At 50.0% G+C, this 15971-nt stretch overlaps 1 protein-coding gene across 1 annotated transcript in view; it reads right to left on the bottom strand.

Annotated features, from left to right (window-relative positions):
• Positions 1-15175, bottom strand: part of KAZN (kazrin, periplakin interacting protein) — a 1045723-nt gene extending 1030548 nt beyond the window's left edge. The window contains exon 1 of the mRNA XM_020281641.2: positions 15020-15175. The gene's annotated coding sequence lies outside the window, so the exon portion shown is untranslated. The remainder of the gene's footprint in view (positions 1-15019) is intronic.
• Positions 15176-15971: the final 796 nt, after the last annotated feature.

The raw sequence follows: 15971 nt of genomic DNA, 5'->3' as shown, positions 1-15971 counted from the left end.
CCACACTCTTACTATTGTCTCCTCATGAAGAAAATAAATTTGCGACACCTATAACAACCAAGAAACAATGCATACGTTCATTATAGAAAGAACTCTCTCAAATCAATAAGACAAAGAACTCAATTAAAACACAGACAGGAGGCTTGGACAAGCACTCCACAAAGGGGTATTTACAATGGCCAATATGGAAAGGTGCTGCCCTGCATTACTCGGTGGGACAAAGCAAATTAAAACCACAATGAAATTCAAACTTACATCCACCATGACAGCCAACATTTGATTGACAAATTCCAAGTGTTAGCAAAGGTGTGGAGCAACTGGAATTCTCACATACCATTGGTAAAAGTATAAAGTGGTACAAATATTAATAATTTGGAAAATTTTGCCTGCCACCGTATTTTAAAGTTGAGCACCCACCTACTCTACGACCTAGCAATTCTACTCCTAGGTATGTAGCAAAAAGAACGCATGTACCTGTGCACTCGCATATTATCAGAATGTTCACAGAAACATCCATTATTGGTAACAGCCCCAAACTGAAAATGACCCAAATTTTCATCAACAGCAAAACAAAACAAAAGAACATATTCATGCAAGAGAACACATGCAGGAATGAAAGTCAGCAAACTACATACAACATGGATGATTCTCCAGGCTGTGGGGGACAACCAGACATAAAATACACGTATAACTATGTTCAGTTTTCTCTTTTTGAAGTTCACAGACTCCTTGGCCAGAGGGGTCAGGATAGCGGTTGCATTTCGGGAGAGGGGCTGGTGACCAGGATGGAGCTCCAAGCTGCATCTCACAATCTGTGCTCTTGCTGCTGTTGTACTTTGATAAAATTCGCTTTTGAACGTCAGGGTGGATACACACCAACTTTTAACAACCCTCACCATAAAGCAGTAGGACAACTGAGGCACTGTCACTGTGTTACTTAAAATTGTCTGAAACAAACCTGTACAGCTATAATATTTTAAATAATTAAACACTGAATTGGCCCAATATGTTAGCTTTCACCGAGAAGGTGTTCAATTCCCCAACCACGGCTGCTGGGAAAGGCTTAACATTTGAGGAGCGACCTATTAAATGAAAGTGAGAGCCACTTTATCTTAGTGATGGCTTTGTTTCCCCTTGTTCTACTTAAGCTTTTTCCTGAGTACAATAAAAAAGTCTAAGATCAGATCCCAGGCAGTCTTTCTGCCTGGTTTTTAGAGCAATACCTGGTGTGGAACTGCCCTCAAATACTAACGGATGAGGGGGCACAGTCTGAGACTTGGTGAACTGCTTCTCTGCTAGAGGTGGGTCTCTCTAAGGAGCCGCATCATCAACCTTGAGCTTAGTTTTCTCCGTTTTGTGTCCCTGGGGATAGCGTGTCATTGTTTGCCCAAACTAGGGCACTTGAAGGTGAAAGGGGTGCTATTAATAATGATGTCAGTACATTAGGTGCACACCAGGATCCTTCTAGCAAACTGGTGTGGAAGGTTATGAACCAGCATGGTACTGAGAACTCACTACGGAAACTTCAAAATGTAAAGGGTCCCCCAGGATTCGAGCTGTGCTCTCAACCGTGTTATTAAAACAGGGTAATTGTGTACTCTTACTTTCTCCGTAACAGCTAATGCTATTAGCTCTGAACTAGAAACCTGTACTAAATGCATCTTTTATGAGATGTAGGGCCTTTTGTACTTTCCCTGCCTTATTTTCTGGGTGCCAAACACCATTTCTGGGCAGAAGACGGCCTGGGGCACACTTTGCCAAGATGACAGGCCTAACCTTTGTTCCAACTGCCTCTCTTGGGCTCTTCCACATTGATATGTGGGTGGGAATTCCAGGTCATTAAAGACCAGGGGATCCCAGGGCTCACAGTAGGAGTTTAATAAATATTTGTTAAATGAATCACATGGCACGGTGGCCTTCCCGACACCTTTATTTGCCACGTCCCCTCCAAACATTGAGCTTTCGCACCTGCTGCTTCCTCGGCCTAAAATGCTCCTATGCCCTCATCACCAAGTGAATTCCTTCCAACCTTCGGCTCCCAGTGCTGACATCCCATCCTCGTGGAAGACGTCTCTGATCACCCCAGGCAGGTCTGTGTCTCTGTCACACACCCCATGGACCTCCTGGGAGGACTCAGATTTTGATATGAGATTTGGTGACCTTTTCTTCCTAGGGTCCAGGCATTCCCTTCAGGCACAAAAAGGAAGGGGGCAGCAAAAATCTTAGTAGTCAAGATAAATATCTTAATGTAAAACATTTCATGATAAATGCAAAATAGAAATCTTAAAAAAAGGCAGGGTTACGAGGCAGGGCTTGCTCACGTACAGGTTGCTGAGTCCCATCCCCAAGTTGCTGGCCCAGGAGGATCTGCACGTCTAATACAATTCCCCGGGGACACTGCTGCTGCTGCCCCACCTGCTGAAGAGCATGCTCACCACACCTCCCACCCCGCCCTGCACCCAGGGACAGAAAAGCAATTATTAATACTTCCATGCCCGGAGAAGAAACGGGCAGAAAAAGTATCCACGTCTAAGCAGCCATTGCACCACAAGGTTGATCAATACATTCGACAGTCTGGTTCCCTGGGTTAGGCTAGATAACATCCCCACCCCAAAAATGCCCATGTCCTAATGCCCAGAACCTGTGACTATGTAACCTTCCATGGCAAAAGGGATTTTGTGGATCTGATGACGTTAAGGATTTTGAGATGGGAAGACTACCCTGGTCATCGCAGGGGTCCTTGTAAGCAGAGGGGCCATGCAATGGTGGAGGCAGAGACTGCAGTGATGTACTCTGAAGACAGAGGAGGGGGCCACAAGCCAGGGGGAACAGGGAGCCTCTAGAACATGGCCAGGACGTCAGCACTGTTTCATTTCTGTTATTTCTGCAAACACCTCAGGACCTCTGCGTGTGCTACTCTCCTGAACTGGGATGTTTGTGCCGAGTCCTGTTCAGGGCCTGACACACAAACATCCCCAACAGCAAGGAAAGGAAATGGTGCGGTTCCTAGCAGGACCCGACACAGGACGCCAGAGGTTAGTGCAGGACGGCCCCATCAAGATCTTGCTCAGCAATTCTGGCAGACGACAGGTAACAAATGCCCAGCTCACAAGGTGTGGACAGCAAGGGGATTTATCGTCACCAAACCAGCCCCAAGGCAGGTGTTCCTACCTTGTTTCCCACCTACCTTGTTTCCCTTGTTTGGGATTGAATTGCATCCCTCTAAAAGTTCACCTGTAGAAGTCCTACCTCAGAACGTGTGACCTTGGAGATGGCTCTTTACAGAGGTAGCCCAGCTAAAACAAGGTCACTAGGCTGGGCCCTCAACCAGTGTGACTGATGTCCTTATTAACAAGGGGCATTTGGACACAGACACACACAGAAGGAAAACACTATGTGGAGATAAAGGCAGAGATCAGGGTGAAGCTTTTACGGGCCAAGGGATGCCACAGATTTCCAGAAAACCCCCAGAAGCTGCTGACAGGCCTAGGGCAGATGGTCTCTCACAGTCCTCAGAAAGAGCCACCCCTGCCAACCCACCTGGATCTCAGATTTGTAGCCTCCAGAACTGTGAGACAATGAACTGTCTTTGGAGCCACCTATGTTGGGGCACTTCATTACAGCAGCCCTAGCAGATGAACAGAGCTGCAGCGCTGCAGTGATCGTGAACTCCATGGACCAACAGCATCATCTGGAACCCAGGTCCCCTCCACCACCGTGTGCTACCGCCCTCAGCGAGCCAGCATTGCCTCATGATCTCAAAATAGCTGCCACGAACCTGCGTGAGAAGGTCCAGGAAAAGAAGGGCTATTTCTCCCTCATGTATCTCATCAAGGGAAAAGAAACTCTTTTTAGGAGTTCCCTGGGAAACTGTCCCTTACCTCTCACTGGCCCCCTGGCATTCCATGAGTAGGCCAGGTGGCCAGCAGCAGGAATGGTTCACCTCACTCCAGATTTCTCCTGGAGCTGGGTAGAAGGCAGGTGAAAGGTGGACCCAGGGCTGACTTAGCCACTGAATGGAGCAGGCACGGGGCCCTAGAGCCAACAATACTTTTAGGGCCCACAAGGATGTATAACTTCTCACAATACGTGAGATATTAATATATATATCCAATGTCAGGTATATAAATATTAATATAATTTTTAATATTTTTATAGAGGAAGGGACTCCCAAGGGCAGAAGTGCTCAGGACCCATGAAAGCCACAACGCAGCCCTGGGTGGACACCTCTGCATGCAAAGAGAGAGGGTGAAAGGCTATCGGGTGGTAGCCAGTTGAGTTTGCTACAGCTCCACACGAGGAAGGAAGACACAGCCATCGGTGACAGGAGCTCACCATGGCATGGCTTTTACAAGCATAAATGGGGTAAGGGGTGATTATACACCCAAACAAAAGTCCTCTCCCATCGCCCAATAAATTATGCACCCTGTGGAAGAGTCAACAACCTCCCCCACCTTTTTGGTTTGCAAGTTTCTCATTGTCATGGACTGAATTGTGTCCTCTCCAAAATTCACACATTGACACCCTAACCCCCCATGTGATTGTGTATGGAGATAGGGTCCTTAAGGGTGGGGCCCTAACCCAGTGGGACTGGTGTCCTCCTAAGAAAGGGGTGTGCATGCACAAAGAAAAAGCCATGTGAGGACACAGAAGGTGGCCACCTACGAGCCAGGAAGAAAGGCCCCACCAGAAAGCAGCCCTGCCAGCACCTTCACCTTGAACATCCAGCCTCCAGAACTGTGAGGTCTGTTGTTTAAGCCACCCCATCTGGGGAACTCTCTTACTGTAGCTCGAGATTAACGTATTCACCTAGCTCCACCCCGTCATTTTTACAGGGGGCAACAATGCCAGGAACTGGTCCAAGTCGAAGCAGAACTTGGCCTAGAATCCAATCCCACCTGGGGTGAAGGTGTGTGTGGGGGGGTCTGCCTACCTCCCACGCGCCCCTGAAGAACACGCGGCCACCGCAGGTCAGGGCACCACTGAATTCATCACCTGCAGGTGTTGGCTGGGCTTCCTCCCGTTCTCAGCCTTAGAGCAGGTTTTATTTTTTATCTCTGGGCTGACTCCGCCTGCATGTGGACCGTAGTGGTGTGGCCAAGTGCCCCCTGGATGGAGAGGAGGCCCAACTCCTCCCCATTAGCATGGAAGGAACAACCTCCTAATGACAGGGGGTGAGGGGGAAGGAAACAAACTCATGTGCTTAATCAGAAAGATGCAGCTTGCAGGAGCAGCGCTAATTCATCAAAGCGCAGCCAACGCAGAGACACGGGCTCCGCTGCCATCAGCCGGGTGAACACACAGCAGAAGGGATGGAGCACAAGAGGCAAAGAACGATAATTCCTTCCAAGAGCCCCTGGGTGATTGTGGATTTTTCACACGAATTAAGAAGAACTTATTAATCAAAGACAGTGAACTAAAACTGCTTGCTATCTCCCGGGACACGAACAAGATCCAAACTTGATAGTGCTCTTGGTGCTTTTCCTCCCTTTCCGAGTTGGAGCCCCCTCTTCCGTCAAGATGAAATGCGACACGGGCAGATTTTCAACGAGGCCGATGCTCGGCCATCTCAGCTTCATTTCTTTTCCTAAATAATCGATAACGCGTGGGTCACGGATGCTATAAACGTCAAGCGCCACAATTTGTGACTAACGCCCGTGCAAATCGGTCTAGGCGGCCCTTGACCGGAGGCCTCCCCCACCGTAGCCAGAGATGAACAATAAAAACGCTCAAGGCTGTGGCGGCATTTTTCTTCCTATCAGCTCTCAGTGCAGGAGGCTCCAGATTTCATTTAATTCTGCAGACTCCCTGGGAGGGAGGGAGGTAAGGAAGGAGGGAGGGCGGGCCTGAGGTTTTCCATGATGCTCGGTTGACCTTGGAAAGTTCAGGGACTCCAGGGGGATGCAAAGAGCACAGACACTGATCTTTAAAAGTATAAGTCCTTGGGCAGAGTGACCTGTCACTCTCAGAGACCAACAGAGAAGAGCCATGATTCTGCAGACAACAGTAATGCCCCCTGCCTCTGGGCGCTTGCACCTGCAATTCTCTCGGCCTGTAATGTTTTACTTCCTTCTTGCCCCTTCCCCTGGCTAACTTTCCTTGCCATCCTGGTTTCAGGTTCATTGTTTCTTCCTCCAGGAAGTCTTCTTTGCTGTCCTGGGCTGGGTTGGGCATTTCCTCTATGTTCCCACAGTTTATAGGACTTATGGACTCTGGTTTTCCCAACAGCACTTAACTGCTTCCAGCAGCAGAACTATTGTTCTATGGGAGGTTCCCCTGCAACAGCCTCCGGGTTCTGCCTTTCTATAGCCAAACGAGGAGACACAGGGCCAAAATCAAGTCAAATTCTCACACCAGGCAACCTGATATCACAGGCAATTCACAATCACCCAGGGGCTCTTGGAAGGAATTATTGTTTTTTGCCTCTTGTGCTCAATCGCTTCTGCTTTGTGTTCACCCGGCTGATGGCAGCGTAGCCCACATCCCTGATATCAATCAAGGTGAGGAAAATGATGAGAACAAATTTATCTTAGAGGTAGAGAGTCCAGAAGAGACTCCTTAGATCCTGGAGCTGCCCACTCCTGCCCTTTCTGAGCCTGGCTGTTCAGCTTCTCCTTCAATCCCACGAACCATTCCACAGCCTCCCAGTGCATGGCCTTTGGCTGAGCTTAGCCAGAATCAGCTTCCGTTGCTTATCACTAAAGAATCCTAAAATCCTCTAATGTCCCTGCCGACACTCTGGGTACTGACTGCCTAAGAGCAGTGGCTGTCACTCACCTGCAGACCCTCAGTGCCTCCTGCAGGGCCTGGTACGTGGCAGCTCCTCACTGGTTTACTGAGTGGAAACTCCCTGTGCTAATCACTAAGTGAGGCTGCTTTGATCTGCTTGTGTCAAGAGCTGTCACACCGACATGCACCACGTACTGACAAAGCTGCTCGGGGATGCAAGCGCCCGGAGACAAATGTGACATAGGAGGAACACGTCAAGCTCCAAGGCAGGAGCTTGCAGGAAGAGTGCGAATTCATCAAAGCACAGCCAACACAGCGACATTCGCTCGGGACCCACTGAGAAGTACACTTTACTGCAAAGAATGTTCCAGAACAATGCAGATAAGCATATAATTCAATTGATCTGGCTTTGTATCTGGCTGCCCTTTTGATCTGCCCTCTGAAACTGTCCTGTCTCCTCTCCTCCCAAAAGAGTTTAGGAAGTCATTCGTGTCTGAGAAACCAAACATTGTTCATCTTAGATCAGGAGTCAACAACATTTTTCTGCAAAGGGCCAGAGAGTAAACATTCTAGGCTTTGGCAAGCCATACTGTCTCTGTCTCAATGACTTGGCTTTGCTGTCGCAGTGCAGAAGCAGCCATAGATGATGTGTAAGCAAATGAGCATGGCTGCACAGCAACAAAACTTTATTTATGGACATTGAAACTTGAATTGCATATAATTTTCAGGTGTCACAAAGTCTTTTTCTTGTGATTTTTTTTTTCAGCCATTAAAAAAATGTAAAAAACATTCTTGGCTCAAGAGCTGTGGGCCATATTTGTCCAAGGCTTGCTGGTCCTAATCTAGGTGGAGGTTTAATTGCTCACCTGTGACATACAGTGGCCACCATCGGCTGCTCACCCCCGTGCCCACCTGAAGCACCCCAGGAAGGAGTACGTGTGATAAGGAACGGGCAGAGGAAGCAGAAAGGAATCTTGTAGACTAGGCAGAGTGTGGAGTGGTGGTTAAAAGCTGTAGAATCAGATCAGGGAGAGAATTCTACCAATTCTGCTTGCTGTTTGTGTAGCTTCCCAGCAATTTAGTCAACTTTTCAATGCCTTGGTTTTCTCTTATGAAAAATGGGTCTCTCCCGCCCCATGAGGTTGTAAGGATTCCATGGTTAATACCCTATGGAAAGCACCTGTCATAGAGCCTGGCACCCAGCAAGGGCTTAATAGTGGCCACTGGTCACACAGGAAAGGAACAGGACATTTCCATGTTTTTAAACATCAATGTAGATGTAACTGTGAAGGATGTAGGTATGTTTACAGATCATACCTACAGAACAATGTACGTACAGAACAAATTTGCTGAACCCTGATATAAAGAATTGTGTTTGATCTCCCAGATAAGAATGATTTCTAGGCTCTTCTAGAAGGCAGGAGGGGACAAGACAGTGTCCAGAGGCAGATCAGCAGAGCAGCTGGAAGGTCCTGGGGTCACCTACCTCCTGCTGACACCCTACTTGGGCAGCAGAAACTCAGCAGGGTTCCCCCAATGCCCCTTTTCTACTCACTCTGCTTAACTGCTAAGACTTAGCTCTGCATTCAGACTAAGGGGCCCCTAAGTTGCAAACAGTCCCCTTTAAGTTACGTTGTCCCATATCAAGAGTCTTGGTCTGCAACCGGTTCCACAGCTTTCTCTGTCACACTGAGCAGGTAGCCCTCGGCCTTCATGGATAAGTAAGTCTAACAGCTTGGATGACACGGCTGGTTCACACAGACAATGCTTGAAATGACAGTCAGTAATCTTTTAACGCATATTTCACTTCCAAGAGCTCTAACTACCTGTGGTGGGGAAATTCCACGTACATGTAAGTGGTGGAAAGTTTTAGAATTATCCACGAAGAGAAAGAGAGTAGGAGGAGTGTGTAGCAGTTGAGATCCCGGACCCCTCCTTCCAGAAGGGCTTGGCTGCCTAGCTGCTGGCAGTGCTTGGGGCCCTGCAGGGTTGCCTCAGCTGCAGAAGAGGCCCAAGGTCACATCCTTCCTGGGGCCAGCACCCCTGGTGACCAATGATGGCAGATGTATGAAGGCCCAGCCATTCTGGCCCAATATGGGCCATTTCATCTTCTGAGCAAGCCGTGGGGTCAGCTGAGGCATTGCAGTGGACTTCTCCCTCTGCCCAGGCCCGATTCTGCCTCCTCCCCAACATGGATCCCAAGAGCAGTCCCTGAAAAACTCCCTTAGCATTAACTGTGGCTCAAGGTCTGCTTCCCACAGAACCCAGCAGCAACAGCAGAGCGGTTAGGAACATTACCTCCAAAGTCCAAGTCCTTGGCCAGCCTGGGATGGGCCACTCAGTGTCAAACTCAGCAACCTTTGCAGGCCTCAACCTCTTACCTAGAAAATACTCAGTTCCTTTCAGCAGGGTCTGAATAAAATAAGCACACAACACTTCTAATCCAATGCCAGCCCTGAGAAGAGCAACTCGATAATGCCAGGATTCTAGGAGGTGGCCCCTGGGGTCACAGCTGCTCCTCCTGGATTTGCCCCTAAGGGGATGAGAAGTCTCAGATGTGCTAGGGTCAAGCAGGAAGAAGAGCCTAAACCACTACGGGAAATTAGGTTCTGTGTCCTATAGCCACAAGGACGCATGTCCAATGCTCATTCTTTTGTAGCACATGAGACCTGCTTCCAACCAGCCACTGGACAGTGTGTATTATATTATATAAAAAGGGAGGACCCAGACACAGCACAGAAAGGTTGGGTGCACCTCCGTTTTCCCCGGGCCTTGCACAAGGCCAGGCACATGGCAGCACTGGCATATCTAATGGATGAACCATTAACTGGGGGGAGGGGGAAGCAATGGCCAAGATGAATTCATCCAAACACTCGAGCCCCTGCTCTGTGCCAGGTGTTCAAGGTACAAGGGACACAGCCGTGGATGAGATGACCCATGCCCTCATGGAGCTCAGAGCCTGACAGGTTGGGCATAGAGATTAAACAGGCAATCACAGAAGCGTAAGTGCAAGGGACAAGTGCCATGATACCCACAAAGGGTATGATGAGATCGATAGGGGGACCCCCTACTTAAACTAAGAGGTCAGAGAAGTGTTTACATCGAGAAAGTGACACAAAAGCAAGTACCGACCTCATGGGTAAATCAGCGGGTCGCCAGGCAGGAGTGGGGGTGGGGAGGACAGGCAGGGCACGTGCTGAGGAAAGGACACGCAAGTGTGTTCTAGGGACAGCTGGAGCACAGCCAGAGGCAGCAGCGGGAGGTGACATGGGGACAGAAGGCAGCGGCTAGACCACTGGAGCCTCACGGGCCATAAGTCCTTGGGGCTTTCTCTTATGCACGATGGGCAGGCTTTGGAAGGGTTTAATCCAAGTTGTGTCCCGATTCCAGTTTCAAAGAGATATCCCTGGCTGTAGAAGGAAGAGAGGGGCCACTGCAGGGCAGCTGGGGGAGGTGGGGAAGGTCATTCCAGCGACGGCAGCTGGGGCCGGGGTGGTCGCGAAGGACTGGAAAGACAGACGTAGATGGGAGCTGTTTCAAGGATAGGATAAAGGAGGTGACGAAAGAATATCAAGAGTGACTTCCAGGCTTACAGAGTGGGCACATGAGAGGAGGCACGAGCTCTTCAGTGAGGTGATGTCGGAGGGACTAGCTCAGAGCCTGAGTTGAACGTTGTCCCCCAAAATTCAGGTCCACCCAGCACCTGGGAATGGGACCTTATTTGGAAACAGTGTCTTTGAAGACATAATCAGGTTAGAATTCGGTGCTAATCCAATTGCTGGTGCCCATATGAGGAGGAGGAAACCTGGACACAGACACATGCAGGGAAAAGCCACATGAAAATGGCGGCAGAGACTGGAGACACATTCCGCAGGCCACGGGACACCAAGGATCGCCGCAAGAACAAGGAAGGACAAAGAATGATCCTCCTTGAGAGCCTTCAGGGAAAGCACAGCGCTGCTGGCACCTCCAGAACTGTGAGGGAATAAATTTCTGTTGCTTTAAGCCCTCTAGTTGATGGTAATTTGTTAGTGCAGGAAACAAATGCAGCCCTAGAATTCCGAATCTGGAGGCAGCTGTTCTCTAGAGTTCCAGTCCGGTGGGGCAGCGGAGCCCCCTTCCCATTCTCCAGGCAGCCCTGGCTCTCATTTATCTCTGCAACCCAGGAAGGCAGCAGCTGCAGTTGTGTATAAGTAACCCAGGGCCCTGCACCTTCCAAGTCTCCTGCCCGGCCAACCAACATGTCTCATTTGCATGGCACCGAGGCTCCGGTGATCAGGTAAGGTCCCCGACGTCACAGAACTCAGTCCAACAGTGAGCGTGCTGGGGAGTGGCATCACAAATAACACAGGGTGGCAAGAGAAGTGATGGCGGGAAGCTGGGGGCAGGACACCTAAGCCACTCTGCAGGGCCACAGGAGGACCCCTGGGAGAGACAACGGCAGAGGAACTTTCGCAGAGTGAAAAAGAAGAGGTGGAAGGGAGGGGTCCTGAGCAGAGTATCCGGTGTGAGCAAATGGTCAAAGATGAAAACCGGCAGAGTAGAGCAGGGAGGGTAAGGTGCATGAAGCACGTGGGAAGAGAGCAATGGGCTGGGGTCAGAGGGCCACCCAGGCCATGGTGACAGACTCAGACCCTGCACCATGATGGGAAGCCCTCCAAGAACCAGCCGTGAACAGGACACGGTCAGATTTGCATTCTGATGGCTGCGTGCAAGGCAGATTCGAGCTCTTTTTGCTTAATGCCTTATGTGTTCCACAGGACCCCAGACTCCAGGCGGGTCACGTTAGTTTTCATTGTTTTTGCCTCAGTGTTAGTGCATGAGTCCCAACATTGCTACTAAGCACATCCACCCAAATAACCCAAAATATCTCAAGAGTCCTGATCACTTAACAGGGTGCCAAATACCAGCTCGAGAGAACCAGGGCCATTAAAGGGAGGGAACTCACAAATTTCCACCGTGCCCGTGTCCTCAGCCATTACCAGAACTACCACCCATTCGCAGTGCCATGAATGAAGTCAGCACTTTACTCACCATAGATTAAACATGGTCCTCAGTGCAGAATTAGAAGCCAAACAGCTCACTTAGAAGCAACACAAAATTACTATATTTGGGTGTACCTAGAGCCAAACATTATATAAAAACAAGCTCAATATTACCCAAATGCATTGAGGGCCCAAGGTGAGCCCATTGTTAAGGCAGTCCTCAGCTCAAAACTGTCTCAGCCAGTTTTGCACTGCTGTACAGGAAATAGCTGAGGCTGGGTAATTTATAGAGAAAAGGGGTTTATTGGGCTTACAGTGCTGCAGGCTGCAGGAAGCATGGCACCAGGGAGCTTCCAATTAAGGCAGAAGGTGAAGGGGGAGCAGGTGTGTCACAGGGCAAGACAGGGAGCAAGAGAGGGGGCAAGAGGAGGGGCCAGTCTCTTTTTAACAATCAGATCTCGGGAGAACTTACAGGGAACTCACTCATTACCTTGGGGAAGGCACCAAGCCATTCATAAGGGATTTGCCCCCACAACCCACCCAAACACCTCCCACTAGGCCCCACCGCCAACCCTGGGGATCAAATTTCAACACGAGATCTGGAGGGGACAAACATCCAAACCATATCGCATATTCAGAAGTTAGTTTTTAATAACTTTTTTGAGATGTTATTCATATGCTATAGAAGTCAACCATTTAAAGTGTAGAATTCAATGGTTTCTTATTAAATTCAGAGTTATACAACCATCACCACTATCTTAGAGGTCATCTTTAAGAAGCTCAGATTCATGACACACGTTAATGACTCAATTTTGGGGGGTATTGGACCCCTACTGGTTCCTGAAAACCATGAGACTCTCTCCTCCAAAAAGTGAGCACACATGCTCATGCACAAGAACACTTTACATACAGCTGCAGCGAGTTCTGGCCCCCCAGAGCTGGTTCAATCTCCTTAACCAAATCATAGCAGTGGGCAAAGTGGTTTCGTGTTCATTTTCACATGAAACTTCCTCCCCACCCCCACAATAATGACTCTTCGGAGAAAAGTAGTCAAGCCTGAATGTGCCAGATGAGAATGGACTGGCCACACCAACTCAGTTCACAGGCCCACATCCAAGCACTGACGCGCTTCTGCTCAACACTCACACTTCAGCGCAGTCAGCCAGCTCCCGGGCCAAGAACATGGGAAATGCACTTTGTCGCCAGTCCTCAATAAACTGCTCTCAGCAAAAGACACACAGGTTATTTACTCTCCCTAAGCATTATAATCAAACTGAGGTGACAGGGACAGATGTGGAGTCTACAACTCAAGATCCCCACAGTTCTAAGATGTGCCAATAAACCGAGTTCAGATGGGAACAATGAGACATACCTCAGTTAGAGATCTTTAGGTATAAGACCATGAACTAAAATAAGATCCTAAGACCCCTGCTGACTGAATGAACCCTCTCTCAGCCAAGGGGACTACAGAGAAACCTTAAAACTAGGCTCCCAGCCATGATGGGATGGGAGGTCAGACATGCCTCGCTATACCCCCTCCCCTGCTGACAGCAATCAGGTTTTTTTCCTTAAGGGATAAACAGAAACCGACCTCTTTATCTACCCCTCCCCATCAGTGGTTTCAGCACAACTAACCAGCATTCATTCCTGCTGAGAGACCACCAACCACCATGGAAGGTTTTAACCAGTCTACAGAGCATACACAGAGAGGGTTTTTGTGCCCTCGCTTCACCTTTTGACACCAGAGGGCTGCCATTTTCTGAACATGGGCCCCATAAAGGGGCATAAAGCTCAATTGTGCACACACGTTTCTTTCATAAATATTCATGACTTCTCCTATAGCTTGTTAAATATGTATATGTGGCCGCCCTGCTCAGCATAAACTCCTGTTCCATTGTCCCTCCCTCGGAACATGTGTTTCTGGCTTCTGGCCACAGCTCTGCTTCCCAGCCGTTGGAATGGCCAGTTACAGGCCCTTTATGAGAAATAGAGTTCTCCTTTCCAAATTTATGAACCTGGCCATTTTTTCTTCTCAGTTAACAAGACACAGCATTCTGGCTAGCAAATGAAGAGAATTTATTAGAAAGAAATTGGGAATTTGCAGAACCCATATGAAGGCAGGGAAACCTGAAACGGAAATCGTCAGTATGGTGGGCTTGCCCCCTTTTGGCTGCCTAGAATCCAAAAATCATTGGGAGAGCACATGACCCCAGTCTTGGCAAATCACACTCTCCCCACTGAGACTTTGAATCTGGAGCGAGTGGTAGAGACAAAGGGACAACTAGGAATAATTCCAGGGTAGCTATGGCAGGTAGTTTAATGACATAGTAGCATGTATTAGCAGCTACAAGTTAGTTCTGGTGGACTGTTTCTACTAAAATATGATTTTCATGCTTCCTACTTCTTAATGCTCCAGAGTATCTTTAGTCCATGCCTATATTTTAAGTTTGGTCCTTCAGCCTCCCACCAATTCCTGGTCTCCATATCCTTGCACTAAATTCCTTTTTCTTACTTAAGAAATCCACTAGTCAATATTGTAGCTTGCAACAAAAACCTGAATTGATACAAGTACATCTAAGACATCTTCAAGGTCTTGGAAGCAGTACTGCAAAAGCCATACAAGGCACAACACCTGATTAGGGAGTAACAGCTGAGACGCATGACTGCCAACCATTTTTTTTCTGGTGTTGCATCACTCTCTCATAATTTTTTTTTTAAACTATGATTCACTTTTAATTAGTGACTATGGAAGTGAAGCCATGGGCTGATGGGCAGAGAGCTTGGCATGGCAGTTGCGTGACAGCCAGGAGGGAAGGGCGTCCAGGCCAGTGAAGCTGGTGGCCTCAGTGACACAGGCATGGGAATGGGCCCAGGGACCTGGGAGTCCCATCTGCCTGCCAATGGCACTTACTGTGCAATAGTCTCACTGCTTCCTGTGAACCAAGAGGGCCCCTTCCTCCTCCTCTTATCACTGCCACCACTGCCACAGCCACCATTGCCACCTGCACTGTCAGAGGCCTCACCACTCTGGTCCACTCCCACCCTGTCCCCATTTTATAGATGGGGAAATGGTGGCTCAGAGATCTGAGGAACTGGCCCAAGATTACCCAGCTTGGTCTGTCTGTGCCCAGAGCTGTGGTTCTTGTCCCTATGTTTGTGTTTCCCTTGTCCCCCAGCGGGGGCCTCCTGTCAGCCTCCCACTCCAGCCCCCCACCCCAGGTGAAGACTCCGGGCCTCAGCCTGCCCCCCTACAGGGCTCTGGGAAGGGCTGGCATGTGGTCCTCAGGCCGGCCGAGGCCTCCTACCTTGAGAAACAGAGCTCCCCTGGAGGCCAGGACATCGGAGCTCCGCCCGTTGGGGTAACAGTGATAGGCCACGTCCACAACTGGGCAGCAGCTGGCAAAGAAGAGGCGGTTGTTGAGACGCTTGAAGCTGGAGCAGCCTCGGCAGCTGTAGACCCCGAGGTCGTACAGGATGTACTTAAAGTGGCCATGCAGCTGGTCTTTCAACACGGTGGCCCCCTGCTTGTCCAACACCTCCTGCAGGCACAGGAAGTCCACGTTGGCTTCCAGGGAAGAAGGCTGAGACTTCATGGTCAAAGGCCTCATCCGGGTGGCGCCTCTTGCGGGCTGCTGCCTTTTTCAACTCCGAGGCCGGGTATGGAGCCTGCTGTTGGCACCCGGCTCCCCGTTGCCGCCTTCCCGCCTGGATCACGCCTTCACCAAGGACTCCCTGGAGGCTGAGGGGATGCCTAGGCTCCCAGAGTCCCTGTCCCGCTGACTGTGGTTGGGTGTCTGTCCCCGCGGCCCCCGCCAGTCCCGTTCCTGGCCTGGCCCCCAGGGGCAGGGCAGTCGCCTTCAGGTGGCCGGCCCCCTCCTCACCACCGCCACCGATGCGCATGATGCAGGCGTCCTCAAGGCCGCAGCCAGCCGGCTCCCCAGAGCCTGGGCCTGGCCACTGGCAGCTTTGTCACCGGGGTGCCGCCTGCCGTCACCCCTGTATTGTCCTCGTGATGGTCCTGGAGACGGCCTGGACCACACTGTCTGTGCCCTGCGGAGACACCAGGCTGCCAAAGCTGGGCGCGCTGATGAAGGTGTTGGTGGCCCAGTCGATGTAGACTTTGATCTGGCGCCGGCCGCCCTGATCTCTTTGGCCCGTGCTTGGGAATTTAAAAGGTGGTTGCACCTGGCGAGCGAGGCGCGCAGGAGGCGGAGGTTGGCGGTGGCCAAGCAGAAACTTTGACCGGCCCCTGTTCCC

Source organism: Microcebus murinus, chromosome 2 (genome assembly GCF_040939455.1).
Source record: "Microcebus murinus isolate Inina chromosome 2, M.murinus_Inina_mat1.0, whole genome shotgun sequence".
NCBI classification, from domain to species: domain Eukaryota; kingdom Metazoa; phylum Chordata; class Mammalia; order Primates; family Cheirogaleidae; genus Microcebus; species Microcebus murinus.
The sequence above is the reverse complement of the archived record's forward strand: the minus strand, read 5'-3'. Positions and strand labels throughout refer to the sequence as shown.